This window comes from Macaca mulatta, chromosome X, assembly GCF_049350105.2.
Source record: "Macaca mulatta isolate MMU2019108-1 chromosome X, T2T-MMU8v2.0, whole genome shotgun sequence".
Classification (NCBI taxonomy): domain Eukaryota; kingdom Metazoa; phylum Chordata; class Mammalia; order Primates; family Cercopithecidae; genus Macaca; species Macaca mulatta.
This window is the reverse complement of record NC_133426.1, coordinates 82475469-82495076: the sequence shown is the minus strand read 5'-3', so window position 1 is coordinate 82495076 and position 19608 is coordinate 82475469. Positions and strand designations below refer to the sequence as shown.

At 36.8% G+C, this 19608-nt stretch overlaps 1 long non-coding RNA gene across 1 annotated transcript in view; it reads left to right on the top strand.

The window, feature by feature from the left end:
• The window catches only part of LOC144338767 (uncharacterized), a 42764-nt gene extending 23586 nt beyond the window's left edge, over positions 1–19178 (top strand). Inside the window, exon 2 of the long non-coding RNA XR_013413139.1 lies at positions 18239–19178. This is a non-coding gene — a long non-coding RNA (uncharacterized LOC144338767). The remainder of the gene's footprint in view (positions 1–18238) is intronic.
• The last annotated feature ends 430 nt before the right edge of the window (positions 19179–19608 follow it).

Genomic DNA, 19608 nt, shown 5'->3' with positions numbered 1-19608 from the left:
TCCTGTTTCTTTTTATTGGGGCATGTAGCCCATTTTACATTTAAGGTTAGTATTGTTATGTGTGCACGTAATCCTGTCATCATGATGTTAGCCAGTTATTCTGCAGACTTGTTTATGTGGTTGCTTCATAGTATCACTGGTCTGTGTACTTCAGCATGTTTATGCTGTGGCTGGTAATGGTTTTTTCTTTTAATATTTAGTGCCGCATTCAGGAGCATTTGCAAGGCAGTCCTGGTGGTGATACATTCTCTAAGCATTTGCTTGTCTGAAAATAATCTTATTTCTCCTTCAGTTATGAAGCTTAGTTTGGCAGGATGTCAAATTCTGGGTTGAAAATTCTTTTCTTTAAGAATGTTAAATATTGGCCCCCAATCTCTTCTGGCTTGTAGGGTTTCCACTGAGAGATCTGCTGTTAGTCTGATAGGCTTCCCTTTTTAGGTGACCTGGCCTTTCTCTCTGGCTTCTCTTAACATTTTTACTTTCATTTCGACCTTGGAGAATCTGATTATTATGTGTCTTGCAGTTGATTTTCTCGTGCAGTATCTTAGTGGTGTTCTCTGCATTTCCTGAATTTGAATGTTGGCCTGCCTTGCTAGGTTGGGGAAGTTCTCCACGATGAAATGCTGAAGTATGTTTTTCAACTTAGTTCCATTCTCCTCATCTGTTTTAGGTACTCCAGTCAGTTGTAAGTTCAGTCTCTTTACATAATCCCATAATTCTCGGAGGTTTTGTTCATTCCTTTTTATTCTTTTTACTGTATTCTTTGTTTGCCTGTTTTATTTCAGAAAGATAGTCTTCAAGCCCTAAGATTCTTTTCTCCACCTGGTCTATTCTGCTAATAATACTTGTGATTGCATTGTGAAGTTCTTATGATGTGTTTTTCAGCTCCACCAGGTCAGTTATGTTCCTCTCTACTCTGGCTATTCTGACTATCCATTCTGGCATTGTTTTATTATGATTCTTAGCTTCTTTGCACTGGATTGCAACATGCTCCTTTAGCTCAGCAAAATTCATTATTACCCACTTTCTGAAGCTTACTTCTTTCAATTCAGCCATCTCATCCTCAGCTCAGTTTTGTTCCCTTGCTAAAGCGGTGTTGTGGTCATTTGGAGGAGAAGAGGCCCTCTGACTTTTTGCATTTTCAGAGCTTTTGCATTGATTCTCATATTTGTGGGCTTCTCTCTCCCTTTGATCCTTGAGGTTGCTGACCTTTGAATGAGGTTTTTGTGAAGTCTTTATTGTTGATGTTGTTGTTGTTTTCTGTTTATTTGGTTTTCTTTTAGCAGTCAGGCCCCTCTTCCATAGGGCTGCTGTGGTTTGCTTGAGGTCTGCTCCAGACCCTGCTTGCCTCAGTTTTTCTCATACCTGGAGGTATCACCAGTGAAAGCAAATATAACAGCTTGCTATCACTAGTGAAGGCAAAGATAACAGCACAGATAGCAGCCTGCTTCTTCTTCTGGCAGCTCAAACCTAGAGGAGAACTGACCTGTTGCTGGCCTGAACTCTCCTCTAGAAGGTGCTGGAGACCCTTGCTGGGAGGTCTTACCTAGCCAGGAGAAACAGGATCAGGAACCCCTCCAAAGAAGCAGTCTGGCTGCCCTTTGGTAGAGCAGGTGCATTGCATTGGGTGGGACCGTTCCTCATCCAGATCGTGTGTATTCTCCAAAGCTGGCAGACTGAAATGGCTGAGTCTACTGAACTACAGAGGTTGTGGTTGCTCCTGTCCACTAGGGCTCAGAGCTCTGTCTCTAGAACCCTTGCTGGAGTGGCTAAGCCCCTGCAAGGAGGTCTCGCCCACTGGGGAGGGATGGATCAGGGTCTCATTTAAAGAAGCAGTCTAGCCACAATCTGGCAAGGCAGCTGTGCTGTGCTGGGGGGACACGTATTTGTCTAGACTGCCTGTATTCTTCAAAGCTGGTGGGCTGAAACGACTGAGTCTACTGAACTGCAGAGATGGCGACTGCCCTTCCCCCCAGGAGCTTGGTCCCAACTCAGGCAGACTCCAGCCTGCTGCCACCGGCTGGCCAGAATTCCAAGCCAGTGAGTCTCAACTCATGAGCTGACTGCAGAACAATGTCACTTGGCTCCCTAGATTTAGACCCCTTCCTGGGAACATGCATGGATGGATCTCCCACATTGCCGTGGATCCTGGGGCTGGTGTGTGCAAAACTTTTGGGTCTCTGTGTGTGCCCGAGTGGCCACTTTGGCGAGACTCTGCACAGCTCCTGTATTGGACCCAAGGCACTGGTTGTGTGGGCTCACAAGGGGATCTCCTGATCTGTGGGTTGCAAAGATCCATGGGAGAAGTATGGTTTCTCGGGTGGGATCGCTCAGTTACTCACCACTTCCCTTGGCTGGGGTTGAGGGTTCACTTGGCTCTATGCTGCTCCTGGGTGGACCATCACCCGACCCTGCTTCTCTTTGCTCTCCATGGATCGAGCTGTTTGCCTAGTCAGTCCCAATGCAAGAACCCGGATATATCAGTTGAAGGTGCTAAATTCACTTGCTCCTTTTATTCCTTTCCCTGAGGGCCATGTACCACAGCTGTTTCTAATCAGTCATCTTGGACCCTCTTGCTTTTGAGGTCTTAATCATAAATGTTTTGCCTAGGCAAATATTCAAAAGAGTTTTTCCTAGGCTTTCTTCTATAATTTTAATGGTTTCAGATCCTAGATTTACATGTTTTATATATCTTCAGTTGATTTTTGTATATGGTGAGATATGGGGATTTAGCTTCATTCTTCTACATGTGGTTATCCAGTTTTCACAGCGCCATTTATTTAATAGGGTATTGTTTCCTCAATTTATGTTTTTGTATGCCTTGTCGAAGATCATCTGGTTGCAGGTATTTAGATTTATTTTAAGTTCTCTTTTCTGTTCAATTGCTCTCTGTATCTACTTTTATACTAGTACCCTGCTATTTTGGTTACTGTAACCTTGTAATATAATTAAAATCCGGTAATGTGATGCCTCCAGATTTGATCTTTTTGTTTAGGTTTGCTTTGGCTATTTGTGCTTTTTTCTGATTCCATTAAATTTTAGGATTGCTCTTTTCTAATTCTGTGAATAATATTATCAGCAATCAGAGATAGTTTGACTTCCTTCCTTCCTATTTGGATGCCCTTTATTTCTTTCTCTTGTCTGATTGCTCTGGCTAGAACTTCCAGCACTATGTTAAGTAGAAGTGGTGAAAGTGGGCATCCTTGTCATGTTCTAGTTCTGAGGGGGAACTCTTTCAAATTTTCACCAGTCAGTATTATGTTGGCTGTTGGTTTGCCATATATGCATGGCTTTTATTATGTTGAGGTATGTTCTGGAAGAATTTTTTAAGAGATGAAAAAATGTTCATTAATTCAAAACATCACATACAAATCTATAAAATATGGCCACCATTTCATTATGTATATGGGTGCATGTATGTGTAATTATCTGAACTATATGCCAATAGAGAAAATTATATTAAAAAAACACCATAGAAATCCACCAAAATATGGGATTGTAAACTGGTTCAACCATTATGGAAAACAGTATGGTGATTCCTCAAGGATCTAGAACTAGATGTACCATATGACCCAGCCATCCCATTACTGGGTATATACCCAAAGGATTATAAATCATGCTGCTATAAAGACACATGCACACGTATGTTCATTGCGGCACTATTCACAATAGCAAAGACTTGGAATTAACCAAAATGTCCATCAGTGACAGACTGGATTAAGAAAATGTGGCACATATACACCATGGAATACTATGCAGCCATCAAAAAGGATGAGTTTGTGTCCTTTGTAGGGACATGGATGCAGCTGGAAACCATCATTCTCAGCAAACTATCACAAGAACAGAAAAACAAACACCGCATGTTCTCACTCATAGGTGGGAACTGAACAATGAGATCACTTGGACCCGGGAAGGGGAACATCACACACCGGGGCCTATCATGGGGAGGGGGGAGGGGGGAGGGGGGAGAGATTGCATTGGGAGTTATACCTGATGTAAATGACGAGTTGATGGGTGCTGACGAGTTGATGGGTGCAGCACAGCAACATGGCACAAGTATACATATGTAACAAACCTGCACGTTATGCACATGTACCCTAGAACTTAAAGTGTAATAATAATAAAAAAAATTGATTTATTTAAATTGTTGTTTAAAGAGTGAAATAGAAAGAAGACAATCTATTCATTTAGAGATATTTAGAAACACTCCAGTGCTTATTATCAACACCTCTCATGCAAAATATTAAAAACCTGATGACACAACTTTACAGTAATTGAAATGTAGAAGATGTGGAGTCACAACAAATCAATAGTATTATATAATATCATTATGATACATTGTCTTAACCCTAAGTGGTTTATATTACCTTGTTATTTTTAGGTCATTCCTTATGAGGAGTTTTTATAACCATTTAGGGAGAAATAACAATAGAATGACATTTAAATATACACATTGTCTAAAATGGGAAGTAATGTTCAAAAAAACTAAATAGACATTAACTAGTACTAGTATAAACTTAAATTTTCTACTTATTAGTTTTGTTGTAGTTAATTATATAAATGATTACTTTATCTTCCGGGTTTCAGGATAACACTCTTAGTTAGACCTATATTTTACATCTTACAGTAGAAAATTCTCTCCAGTTATTTATTTGTAATTTTCTAGAAAATTAAATTTAAGAGTTTGTTAAGTTAAAAAAAAAAAAGAAATCCACCAAAATAATAATAGTGAGTGATCATGAGTTATTTTTCACTCTAGCTTCTGCGTTGGTGAATTTTTCAAATTCTCAACAATAATGACATGTTAGTTTAATGTGGAGGAGGTAATAAATTTTATTAGACCATAAAAACCCTAATAGAAAAATTGACTAAGGATAAAAGTAGGCATTTCAATTGAAAAGACAGCCAAATAGACAATAAGCAGTGGAAGAAAATGCTTAATCTCAGAAGTAATTTTTTAAAATGACAAATTAAGCTGTAATAGAATAATGCTTTTTTATTTGTTAAATCATTAAAAATTTTAACAAAGGCAATAGTCAACACTGTGTAGAATGATTAATAGAGCCTTCAGTTCTAGAGCACTTCACATATCTGTAGAAAACAATTTTTTTTTAGTTTTCAAAGGCTAGGAAATTTGTGTTTTGCCTGTTATACTTTAGGTCCCTATATCAGGATATTGGTAAGGGGCAAGACTAAGATGAATAAGGAGGGAAAGAAAATGTTAGTCTCTGTATACATTCAAAGAACAAACCTGCCTACCTAGACCACCCAGGAATAGTCAGACTTGCATCACAAGAAATTTTCCCAATTCCATCCTTGAAACCACTATACCAATCTTATAATACATCCCAGAGTGTGGGGCTTATGGTTGCTTAGGAGATCAGCAACATGGGGAAAATATTTAAAGCTGTAGACTTCACTTCTGCTAGACTTTCCTAAACCCCTAATTCCCTCTCTGCTTTAGAAATTATATTATAGGTAATTTGTGCTATCTTTCTCTTTATCAGTCCATATGTTTGTTGAATTGGAACTAGACCCCTTGATCCTTCACTGTTAGGACACCTTTTTTCTCCTACTACACAGTACACATTAGAAATCTCATAGGAAATAGAAGGGAAGGGATATCAATTAAATAGACAATCAGACAAAGAAGAATAACCAAGCAGGCTTTGGACTAGGGGTCCAGCGTCTCCCTTGGAATCTGTGACTGCTGGTCTCTTTCCCCTTAACAATACTATCCTCATTACATAGACCCTACCAGATATGACCAGAGATTGAAGGAAGGAGAGGCTTCCTTCCAAAAGGAAGGCAATTGAGTAAAAATCCTATTTTAATCATCTGGGTGGAAATAATAATAAAACAGACATCAATATTTATTTAGTGCTTACTTTGTCTCAGGCACGATTCTAAGCATGTTGCACATATTGACTAATTTAATCTTCAGAAGAACCCTATGAGATAGATACTGCTATTGTCCCTATGTTACACGTGAGGGAGAGGTTAAGTATCTAGCCCAGGGCCACACAGATAGTAAATGGGTTTCCCCAAATCTGCCACAGGAAGTCCAACACCAGCAGAGTGGCATGTCTTATAAAAATGCTAAGTTATGCCTTATAATTATCTGTGGGTGAGAACTAATTTCTAGGAAAGTAGGAATATAATAAGTATGTGTTGCTAAACCAACTCGTGCAAGCCAGAGTTATTCTATACTTAAAGCTTTACATTTGGTCTATGAGCCAAGAAGTTACAAATGTTCTGCTAGTGCTTCCTGTCTTCAGGAAGTTCCAGGTTACCATTAGTATAACTTGAGCTGTGTCCATGACTTCCTTTACTCTCTTAGAATTTTCTCAAAGTCAACTGATAAGAGTATTCACTCTTTTAAATAGCCACAAAATTCTTATAAGCTATTTTTATAATCTGAGCTGTGTCCATGACTTGCCTTGCTTTCTTAGCAATTTCTCAAAGTCATCATATAGCCACAGAAAATACTCCACGGTATGGCTATTCCTCAGTTTAATTCAATCCTTTCCCCATTTATTAACATTCACTTTGTTTCTACCTTTTTTGTTTTTCTACTACTCATAATGTTACAATAAACATTCTTCATTTTTTTGGATAAATTCCAAGTCATAGGGTTGCTATGTGGAAGAGTATTTATAGTATTAGTATTTAACATTACCAGATTATTTACATATACATACACAAAGATGTAACAATACTCATTTTCACCAAGACCCACCTTACCTTCAGAGCTAAATATTATCACACTTGAAACGTTTTGCCAATAATAAGGGTTAGAAAGAACATCTAAGTTTAGCTTTAATTCGTATTCCTCTATTAGTGAGAATGAGCACCTTTTCATATGCTTCCTGGGCGTTTTGAATTTGTTAATCTGTGAATGGATAATTGATACCCTTCGTATATTTTAAAAATTGGGTTGAATATTTTGCCATTTAAAATTATTAATTTTATGGAATTGAATGTAACTTTTTTTTCTCCAATGAATTATAACCTGACTTGCTTAGGAATCTCTTAAGTTATGCGTAATTTTTCTACAATTTTTAAATTTTGAGACAATTGTAGATTCATATGCAGTTTTATGAGAACATGTATTATCCAGATTTCCCTAATGATAACATCTTCCAAAGCTATGGTACAATATCACAACCAGCAAACTGATGTTAATGTAATCCACTAATCTAATTCAGATTTTTAAAATTATATATGTATAGTACTCATTTGTGAATGTGTATCTATTTAGTTCTAAACAATTTTATCATATGTAGGCTTGTGAATTCACCACCATAGTCAAGATATAGAACAGTTCCATCACCACAAAGATTCCCCAAGTGTTGACTTTTTATAACCATAATTGCCTCCATTCCTTTTACTTCCTGCCCCTGTCCCTAACACTTGGCAGCAACAAATCTCTTCACCGTCTCTATAAATTTGACATGTCAAATGTGTTGTATAAATGGAGTATATATATGGAGTATGTGTATTCGTCCATTTTCATGCTGCAATAAGGACATACCCAAGACTGGGTAATTTATAAAAGAAAGAGGTGTAATTGACTCACAGTTTTGGGGAGGGCTCAGGAAACTTACAGTCATGGTGGAAGGCACCACTTCACAGGGCAGCAGGAGAGAGAATGAGCGCTGAGCAAAGGGGAAGCCTCTTATAAAACCATCAGATTTCGTGATAACTCACTCACTATCATGAGAACAGCATGGGGGAAACCACCTCCATGATTTAACTATCTCCAACTGGTCCCGATCTTGACACATGGGGATTATTACAATTCAAGGTGAGATTTGAGTGGGGACACAGAGCTAAACCATATCAGTATGTAACACTAGGAAGTTGACTTTTTCACTCAGCATAGTAGTCTTGAGATTCAACCAAGTTGGTTATATCAATAGTTTATTGTTTTTATTGATGGTTAGTATTCCGTGGTATGTGTACCATAGTTTTTTTTAAAAAAAGCATTCACTCATCGAAGAAGCAATCTGTGTTGTTTCCAGTTTAGGGCTCTTAGGAATAGAGTTGCTCTAAACATTTGTGTACAGGTTTTTGTGGGGAAAAACGTTTTATTGTCTTCAAAATAAATGCCCCATAGTGCAATTGTTGGGTCATATAGTTGTCATGTATTTAGTTTTATAAGAAATTGCCAAATAATTTTCAAGAATTACTGGGGCATTTTACCTTCCAACTACTAATGTATGAGTGATCCAGTTTTCCACATCTTCATCAACATATGTTATCACTAATTTTATGCCAGCTATTTCAATAGTGGTATTTCTCTTTTATTGAGATATTGTTCACATACTATAGAATTCACCATTTTAATGTATACAATTCAGTAGAGTGTTTAGCATATTTACAAGGTTGTCCTTCTATTACCACTATCTAATTTCAGAAATTTTTATCACCACTAAAAGAAATCCAATACCCATTAGTATTCTGTATTAGTTTATTTGCATTGCTATAGGGCAATACCTGAGGCTGGGTGATTTATGAAGAAATGAGGTTTATTTTGACTCATGGTTCTGCAGGCTGTACAAGCATGGCACCAACGTCTCTTCAGCTTCTGATGAGGGACTCAGGAAGCTTACAATCATGGCAGAAGGTGAAGGGAGAGCCAGAGAATCATATAGCAAGAGAAGGACAAGAGAGGGGGGCAACAAAGAGAAGCGTGAGGTGTCAGTCTTAAACAGCCAGATCTCATGTGAACTAACAGCGAGAACTCACTCCTTACCAAGGAGATGGCACTAAGTCATTCATGGGGGATCCACCCCCATGTTTCAAACATTGATTCCCCGTGATCCTCCAACATTAGAGGTCACATTTCAACATGAGATTTGGAGGAGACAAAACACCCAATTCATATCATAGTCATTCTTCATTCTTCTTTGTCCCTACACCCTGTCAACCACCAGTCTGCTTTCTGCCTCTATGGACTTGCTTTTTCTGAATGTATAATATAAATAGACTCTTATAAGCTGTTTCCTTTTATGTCTTGTTTCTTTCACTTAGCATAAGTGTTTCAAGGTTCATTCACATTGTAGTGGCTCAAATCCACTGTTGAGGCCATCTAGTGTATTTTTCGTTTTAATTACTCTACTTTTAAATTCCAGAATTTCTTTTTGGTTCCTTTTTCATACTTTCTATCTCTTTGTTAATATTCTGCATTTAGTGAAACATGGTTTTCATGACAAATGGCTACCCTTAGCTCTGAACTATTCAAGTTGTCTATTTCATCTTTATTGAGTTTTATGGTTTGTGGTTTTTGAGGAATTATTTCATTTGTTTTAAATTATCAAATTTTGTGTTTAAAATTAATCATAGTATTACCTCTATTATATTTATAATGGTTCTAGTATCTGTAGTGATATCCTTTGTATTATGTCTAAGATAATTTATCTTTTCTCTTTTAATTTTTGTCAGTCTTGCAATAGATTTATAAATATAAAGCATCTTTTTGAAGGAGTAGCCTTTTAAAATTGATTTCCTTTATATTTTCTTTTTTATTGACATATAATAGATGTACATATTTTGGGAGTACATGTGATACTTTGAAACCTGTAGACAATGTGTAATGATCAAATCTGGATAATTGCAATATTCATCCCTCAAACATTTATCTTTTTTTTTTCTGTTGGAAACATTACAATTCTTCTCTTCTAGCTATTTTGAAATATACAATACATTCTTGTTAACTATATTTTCCCTACCATATAATTGAATACCAGAACTTATTGTTTCTATGTAACTGTATTTTTGTACCCATTAAACAACTTTTCTTCATCTTTTCTTCCCTCCGTCCCTTCCTGGCCTCTGGTAATGACCATTCTACTCTCTATCCCCATGAGATGCACATCTTTAGCTCCCACATATAAGAAAAAAACATGTGACATTTGTCTTTTTGCACCTGGCTTATTTCACGTTACATAATGACCTTCAATCCTATCCCTGTTGCTGCAAATGACAGTATTTCTTTTTTTTTTTTTTTTACAGCTAAGTCTGTTTTCAATTTTATTAATTTCTGCTCTTTATTTGCTTTCTTCTGCTTTCTTTGTGTTTATTGTGCTCTTGATTTTCCAGTTTCTGGAGTTAGACACTTAGATTATAGATTTGAGAACTTTCTTATTTACTGATATAAGGATTTAGTGCTGTAAATTGTCTTCTCAGAACGACTTTAGTTGAATCCCATATATTTTGATATGCCGCATCTATATTTTCATTAAGTTCTCCTCATATTTGATTTCCTTTAAGATTTTTTTATTTGATCATTGGTTATTTGTAAGTGTGTTGTCTATTTTCCAAGCTCTGAGGGATTTTCTTTTTCTCTATCTGTTGTTTTCTAGTTTTTTTCCATTCTGATTAGACAATGTGCTCTGTATAATTTCAATTCTTTCAAAATTATTGAACTTTGTTTTATGGCCCAGGAGCTGATTTATATTCTTCATGGACTTTTTCCTACTTTTATCAATACCCATCCTGCATTAATTTGAGAACTGAATATTTGCAATGTAGGTCTAAGACCTCCTACCTCACCATCTCCATTTTATTTTTAAATGTTTCTATTTTTAATTTTTGTAGGTACATAGTAAGTGTATATATTTATGGGACACATGAAACATTTTGATACAGGCATGTAATATGTAATAATAACATCAGCAGAAATAGGTTATTACCTCAATAATTTATCCTTTGTGTTACAAAAAATCCAATTATACTCTTTCAGTTATTTTAAAATATACAATTAAATTATTATTGACCATAGTCACTCAGTTTTGCTATAAAATACTAGGTCTTATTTATCCTTTCTAACCATTTTTTGTATCTGGTAACCATCCCCACTTCGGCTGCACACCCCAAACACCCTTCCCAGCCACTAGTAGCCATCCATTTTCTCTCTATCTCCATGAGTTAAATTGTTTCAATTTTTAGCTCCAACAAATAAGTGAGAACACGTGAAGTTTCTTTTTCTGTGCCTGACTTATTTTGTTTAACATAATGTCCTCCAGTTCTATCCATGTAGTTGCAAATGACAGAATATCCTTCTTTTTTGTGGCTTAATTGTTTATATGTACCACATTTTTAACTTTATGAACACTTATGTTGCTTCCAAATCTTGGGTATTATAAATAATGCTCCAATAAAAATGTGAGTGTAGATATCACTTTGATAAACAAACTTTCTTTCTTTTGGGTATATACATAACACTGGAATTCCTAGATTATATTGCAGCTCTAGGAACCTCCAAACTGTTTCTTTGTAGGGGATATACTAATTTGCATTCCCACTAACGGTCTATGAGGGTTCTTTCTTCTGCATATCTTCGCCAGCATTTCTATTGTCCTGTCTTTTATATGAAAGCCATTTTTTACTGGAGTGAAATGGTATCTCATTGTAGTATTCATTTGCATTTCTCTGATGATTAAGGATGTTGAGCACATTTTCATATACCTGTTTGCCATTTGTATGTATTCGTTTGAAAAATGCCTAATCAGATCTTTTGCCCATTTTAAAATCAGATTATTAATTTTTTCCTATAGGGTTGTTTGAGCTTCTTATATGTTATTGTTATTAATCCATTGTAAGATGGGTAGATTGCAAATATTTTCTCCCACTCTGAAGGTTGTCTCTTCAATTTGTTGATTGTTTGCCTCATCATGCAGAAGCTTTTCAACTTGGTGTGATTCTATTTGTTCGTTTCTGCTTTGGTTGTGTGTGCTTGTGGGGTACTATTCAAGAAATCTTTGCCCAGGTGAATGTCATGAAGAGCTTCCCCAGTATTTTCTTGTATACTTTCACAGTTTGAGGTCTTAGATTTATGTCTTCAATGCATTGGGATTTGATTTTTGTATGTGGTGAGAGATAGGGGTGTAGTTTTATTCTTCTGCATATGGATATTCAGTATTCTCAGCAGTAATTATTGAAGAAACTGTTCTTTTCCCAATGTATGTTCTTGGCAACTTCATTGCAAATGAGTTCACTGTAGATGTACAAATTTGTTTCTGAGTTCTGTATTCTGTTCCATTTTTCTATGTATCTGTTTTTATGACAGTAACATACTGTTTTGGTTTAATCTGAAGTTAATTTGAAGTATAATTTGAAGTCAGAAAATGTAATTCCTTCAATTTTGTTCTTTTTGCTCAGGATTGGTCAAAATTGCTTTGGCTATTCTAATTCTTTTGTAGTTTTGTATAAATGTTAGAATTATTTTGTTTTATATCTGTGAAGAATGCCATTGGTATTTTGATAGAGATTGCACTGAATCTGTGGATTGCTTTGAGTAGTAGGAACATTTTGGCAACACTGATTTTTCCATTACATAAACAATAGAATATTTTTTCTATTATTTTGTATTGTCTTCAATTTCTTTCATCAGTGTTTTATAGTTTTCAATATAGAAAACTTTTACTTCTTTGGTTAAGTTTATTGCTAGGTATCTAATTTTATTTGTAGCTATTGTAAATGTGAATTTTTCTTTATTTCTTTCTCTGATTGCTGTTGGCATATAGGAATGCTACTGATTTTTATATGTTGATTTTGTATCCTGCAACTTTACTGAGTTTGTGTACCAGAACGAATACTTTTTGGTGGAGTGTTTAGGTTTCTTCAAATAATAGATCATATCATCCGCAAACAAGGATATTTTGACTTCTTCCGTTTCAATTTGGATGCCTTTTATTTTTATTTTGTTGTTATTATTATTATTATTTTGAGGTGGAGTCTTTCTCTGTCGCCCAGGCTGGAGTGCTGTGGCTGGCGCGATCTCGGCTCACTACAAGCTTCGCCTCCTGGGTTCACGCCATTCTCCTGCCTCAGCCCCCTGACTAGCTGGGATTATAGGCGCCCGCCACCACGCCTGGCTAATTTTTTGTATTTTTAGTAGAGAGGGGGTTTCACCGTGTTAGCCAGGATGGTCTCGATTTCCTGACTTCATGGTCTGCCCGCCTCGGCCTCCCAAAGTGCTGGGATTACAGGCTTGAGCCACCGCGCCAGGCCTATTTCTTTCTCTTGTCTGATTGCTCTAGTTGAGACTTCCAGTAGTATGTTAAATAACAGTGGTTAAAGTGGTCATTCTTGTCTTGTTCTAGATCTTACAGGAAAGGCTTTCAGTTAATACCCATTCAGTATGATACTAGTCTGTTATATATGGCTTTTATTTTATTATGGCACATTCCATTTATACCCAGTTTTCTGAGGGGTTTTTTTTTTTTGGTTTTTTTTTTTTTTTTTTTTTTTTTTTTTTGTTGTTGTTGTTGTTGTTGTTTTGGGATGGAGTCTCGCTCTGTCGCCCAGGCTGGAGTGCAGTGGCTGGATCTCAGCTCACTGCAAGCTCCGCCTCCCGGGTTTACGCTATTCTCCTCCCTCAGCCTCCCGAGTAGCTGGGACTACAGGCGCCCGCCACCTTGCCCGGCTAGTTTTTTGTATTTTTTAGTAGACACGAGGTTTCACCAAGTTAGCCAGGATGGTCTCGATCTCCTGACCTCGTGATCCACCCGTCTCGGCTGGGATTACAGGCTTGAACCCCCGCGCCCGGACTTCTGAGGGTTTTTCAAATCATAAAGGGATGCTGATGCTCTTTTAGCATCAACTGAAATGATCCTATGAATTTTGTCCTTCATTAGGCTGACATGATGTGTCACATTGATTGATTTGCATATGTTGAACCATGCTCGCATTCTTGGGATAAATCTCACTCAGTCATAATAAATAATCATTTTAATGTGTCGTTGAATTCAGTTTGCTAGTATTTTGTTGAGGATTTTTTGCATCAATATTCATCAGTAATATTAGCCTGTAGTTTTCTTTTTATTATGTGTATTTTCCTGGTTTTGGTATCACAGTAATGCTGGCCTTGGCCGCGTGCGGTGGCTCACACCCGGAATCCCAGCACTTTGGGAGGCTGAGGTGGGGGATCAGCAGAGGTCAGAGTTTGAAACCAGCCTGGCCAACATGCCAACACCCCATCTTTACTAAAAATATAAAAATTCGCTGGGCATGGTGGCCTGCGCCTGTAATTCCAGCTACTGGGGAGGCTGAGGCAGTACAATCGCTTGACCAGGGGGGCAGATGTTGCGGTGAGCTGAGATCGCGCCATTGCACTCCAGCACGGGTGACAGAGCAAAGACTCTGTCTCAAAACAAACAAACAAACAAACAAACAAACAAAACAAAACCACAACACTGGCCTCAGAGAATTAATTTGAAAGTAGTCTCTTCTCTATTTTTCAGAATAGTTTGAGTAGGATTGGTATAATTTGTTCTTTAAATTTATAGTAGAATTTAGCAGTGAATCCATGGAGTCCCAGACTTTCTTTGCTGTGAGACATTTTATTATGGCTTTTCTCTCGATACTTGTTATTGGTTTGTTCAGGTTTTGAATTTATTCGTAGTTCAACCTTGGTATGTTGTACATGCCTATGTATTTATCAATATCCTCTAGATTTTCCAATTTATTCGAATATAGTTGCTCATAGAAGCCACTAATGGTCCTTTGAATTTCTGAAGTATCAGTTGTAATGTCTCCTTTTTCATCTCCAATTTTATTTCTTTGTCTTCTCTCTTTCCTTCTTAGTGTGGCTATAGTTTTGTCAATTTTGTTTAACATTTCAAAAAACCAACTTTCTCTTTCATTGATTTTTTTGTATTGTTTTCTTCATTTATATTTTACTTTTGCTTTCATCTTTATTATTATTTCTTTTCTTCTACAATTTTGGGTTTGGATTGCTCTTGCCTTTCTAATTCTTTAAGATGTATTAGGCTGTTTATTTCAAGTTTTTCAAAATTTTTTGATATAGGAGCTTCCTTCTTTGTACTGCTTTCACTTTATCCCATAGGTTTTGATGTATTGTGTTTCCATTATTATTTGCTTCAAGGAAATTGAAAATTTCCTTGAAGCAAATTGAAAATTTCCTTGAAGCAAATAATTTTTTTCACCAACCCAGTGGTCATTCAGAATATTGTTTAATTTCCATTTGTTGGTATAGTTTTCAAAATTCTTCTTCTTTTATTTTTAGTTTTATTTCGTCATTGTCAGAGAAGACTTTCTATTTTAAATTTGTTTGCATGTTTTAAGACTTGTTTTGTGACCTAATATATGGTCTGTCTTTAAGAATAATTCATGTGTTGAAGAGAAGAATGTGTATTCTATGGCTGTTGGGTGAAATGTTCTGTAAGTATCTATTAGGTCCTTTTGGTGTATAGTGCAGATTCAATCTGATATCTCTGTTTTTCTGTTTGACAGATCTGTCCAAAGGTGAAAGTGAGGTGATAAAGTCTTCAGCTATGATTGTAGTGGGGTCAGTCTCTTTCTTTAGCTCTAATCACATTTGCATTATATATCTGGGTACTTGAGTGTTGAGTGTGCATATATTTACACTTGATATCCTGTTGCTGAACTGACCCTTTCATCATTATATAGTGATAATGTTATTGGTGTTATTATCTCTTTAATCTCTTCTTATAATTTTCATCATGAAATCTGTTTTATCTGATATAAGTATAGCCATTCCTGCTCTCTGTTTGTTTCTATTGGCATGAAATATGTTTTTCTATTTTTTTAAGTCTGTGTGTGTCTTCATAGGTAAAGTGTTTTTCCTGTAGGCAACAGATTGTTGAGTGTTTTTTCAAATCCGTTAAGGCATCTATGTCTTTTGACTGGAGAGTTTAGTCCATTGACCTCCAATGTTATTATTAATAAGTAAGAATCTACTCCTGCCATTTTGTTATTTATTTTCTGGTTGCTTTGTGATCTTCTTTTCCTTCCTTTATGATCACCTTTAAGTAAAGGTGATTTTCTCTGATGGTAGGATTTATTTCTTTTTATTTTTTGTGTTTCCCTTGTATGTTTTTTGATTTGAGTTTATCGTAAGACTTCCAAATGTTATCTTAAAACCAATTTATAAAAACTGATTAAAATTTGCACTAATTGCATAAACAAACACACAAACATGTGAAAATACAACTAATAAAAACTCTACACTTTATGAGTTCATGTCCTTTGCAGGGACATGGATAAAGCTGGAAGCCATCATTCCCAGCAAACTAACACAGGAACAGAAAACCAAACACTGCATGTTCTCACTCATAAGAGGGAGCTGGAAGCCATCATTCCCAGCAAACTAACACAGGAACAGAAAACCAAACACTGCATGTTCTCACTCATAAGAGGGAGTTGAAAAATGAGTACACATGGACACAAGGAGGGGAACATCATTCACTGGGGCCTGTTGAGGGGTGGAGGGCAAGGGGAGGGAGAGCATTAGGATGAATACCTAATGCGTGCAGCGCTTGAAACCTAGATGATGGGTTGATGGGTGCAGGAAACCACCATGGCACATGTATACCTATGAAATAAACCTTCACATTCTACACATGTATCCCGGAACTTAAAGTAAAATAAAAAACTCTACACTTTAACTTAATCCCCATGCTTTTTAACTTTTTGTTGTTTCTTTTATATCTTTTCATATTATGTTTTGTAAAGTTATTGTTATTATTTCAATTGGTTCATTTTTTAGTCTTTCTACTTAAGAGTTTGCATGCCACAATTACAGTGTTACAATATTCTGTTTCCCTGTGTACTTACTATTACCAGTGAGTTTTGTACCTTCAGATTATTTCTTATTTTCTCACCAATGACCTTTTCTTTCTCACTAAAGAACTCCTTTTAGCATTTCTTGTAGGGTAGGCCTGATATTGATGAAATCCTTCAGCTTTCATTTGTCTGGAAAAGTCTTTATTTGTCCTTCATGTTCGAAGGACATTTTTGCCAGATATACTATTCAAGAATATAAGGGTTTTTTCCTCCAGCACTTCAAATATGTCATGCCACTATCTCCTGTCCTGTAAGATTTCCTCTGAAAAGTCTGCTATCAGATGTATTGGAGCTCCATTGTATCTTATTTGTTTCTTTTCTCTTGCTGCTTTTACGATCCTTTCTTACTTTTAACCTTTGGGAGTTTGATTATTAAATGCCTTTGGTAGTCTTCTTCGGATTAAATCTTCTTGGTGTTTATAACCTTCTTGTTCTTAAATATTGATATCTTTCTCTAGGTTTGGGAAGTTCTCTGATATCCCTTTGAATAAACGTTCTACTCTTACTCCTTCTCTACCTCCTTTTTAAGGCCAATGACTCTTAGATTTGCTGTTTGGGGGTTATTTACTGGATGCTGCAGGCATACTTTGTTGTTTTTTATTCTTTTTCTTTTGCCTCCTCTGACTGTATTTTCAAGTGGCCTGTCTTCAAGCTCACTAATTCTTTCTTCTGCTTGATGAATTCTCTTAAGAAATTCTGATGCATTCTTTGTCATTTGCACTTTTCGACTCCAGGATATGTTTTTTACTATTTCAATTTCTTTTTTACATTTTTTTTCTGTGTGTTACCTTGAATTTATTTGAGTTCTCTCAAAAAAGCTATTTTGATTACTCGGTCTGAAAATCACATATCCCTATTTCTTTAGGATTGGTCCCCAGTGCTGTGTTTGATTGATTTGGTGAAGTAATGTTTTCCTGGATAATCTTAATGCTTGTAGATGTTCATCTGTGTCTGGGCATTGAAGAGTTAGGTATTTCTTATAGTTTTCACAATCTGGGCTCCTTTGTACCATCCTTCTTGGGAAGGTTTGCCAGGTATTTGAAGAGACTTGCATGTTGTGATCTAAGATGTATCTGCATTAGGAGGAACCCCAAGCCCAGTGACACTGTGTTTTTTGCAGACTTGTAGAGGTATCACCTTGTTGGTCTTTGTTAAGATCTGGAAGAATTTTCTGGAGTATCAGGCAGAGACTTTTGTTCTCTTCCTTTACTTTCTTCCAAACAAAAGTAGTGTCTCTCTCTCTCTCTCTGCTGAGCTATTTGGAGTGGGTGAGGGGTGACACAAGCATATCTGTGGCCACCACCACTGGAATACACTGGGTCAGAACTGAAGCCAGTATTGCACTTGCCCAAGGCCTGCTGTAACAACTGCCAGGCTACCACTTATGTTTGCTCAAGGCTCTGGACCTCTACAATGAGCAGGTGATGAAGACAGCCAGGTTTGTGTTTTTCTCTTCAGGGTGGTGAGTTCTCCCGGGCCTCTACTGGGTCCTAAGATGCAGTCTGTGAGCCAAGGTGTGGAGCCAAAAACCTCAGAAATTAATCTGGAGCTCTATTCTACTGTGGCTAACCTGGCGCTGAAACCATGAGACAAAGTCCTCACTTTCCCCTTTTGTTTTTCACAGACAGAGGAGCCTCTCCTCATGGCTGTCACCACCACAGGCCCATGGAGAGTACTGCCAGGTGACCACCAATGTTTACTTAAGGCCCAAGAACTCTTCAGTGACCTCGTGGTGAATGCTACCAGCCTTGGGATTTACCCATCAGGGTAGTGGGCTCTTCTTTGTTCCAGAGAAGGTCTAGAAATGCAGTCTAAGAGTGAAGGTCTGGAATTTGGGACGATGAGGGCCCTCTTTTTTTTGAGATAAGGCCTCATTCTGTCACTCAGGCTGAAGTGAAGTGACACAATTATGGCTCACTGTAGCCTCAAAATCCCCAGGCTCAGGTGATTCTCGCACCTCAGCTTCATGAGTAGTTGGGACTACAGGCATGTACCACCATGCCTGGCTAATTTTTATATTTTTTGTAGAGACAGGGTTTCATTACGTTGCCCAGGCTGGTCTCTAACTCCTAAGCTCAATTGATCTGCCCAACTCGGCCTCCCAAAGTGCTGAGATTACAGGAGTGAGTCACTGTGTCCGGCTTCTATCTCTTGGTGCTCTATCCTACTGTGACCAAGCTCGGACCTGATTTTTTGCTGTCATGAATGTGTATTTTTGTGTGGACAGTTTTTAAATTTGATGTTCCATCTGTGTGGATGAATGGTGGAGGCTTCTTTTCAGCCATCTTCCTCTTACTCACCTCCTCCATTTTATTTCTGTAGCTACAGAGAAACCAAAGTCCCAAGAGAAATATTTCAAGTATTTTCAACTTCTTGTTTATTTGGGGCATATCTGCTGCAGTGGATTTTAGGTTAAGGAAATAATTTCTTAGTTGCTTTTTACATAGTTTTCTGTAGATGGCAGCAGAGCATCCCCCCAAAAAACAAAGAAACAAACAAAAAAAGTCCTACTCCACCCTTTGTGTTAAAAAAAAAGAAAAGAAAAGAAAAAAAAGAATGAAAAAGGAGTGGGAGTATTTCTGCTGCTTTGAATGCTGGAAACCTACCTTGAAAAATATGCTGTTAAAATGTGTTTGCCAAATTGTGAGATGAAAAAGATTAATATTTTTTAAAAAATGGTCTTTTAAAGGCTGGGGGAGGGATCGCATTAGGAGAAATACCTAATGTAAATGACAAGTTGATGGGTGCAGCAAACCAACATGGCACATGTATACCTATGTAACAAACCTGCAGGTTGTACACATGTACCCTAGAACTTAAAGTATAATAAAAAATAAAAAATAAAAAATAAAAAAAAGGTCTTTTAAAATTGTTGGCTTGACTTTACCTTTACATGTTTTTATTGGCTGTTTTTTCCCTCTAATTTATATTTTAATTTCTATTGTTCATTTTTCTGTTAGGAGTTTTAAAAGATAATTTTTAGCCATTATAAAA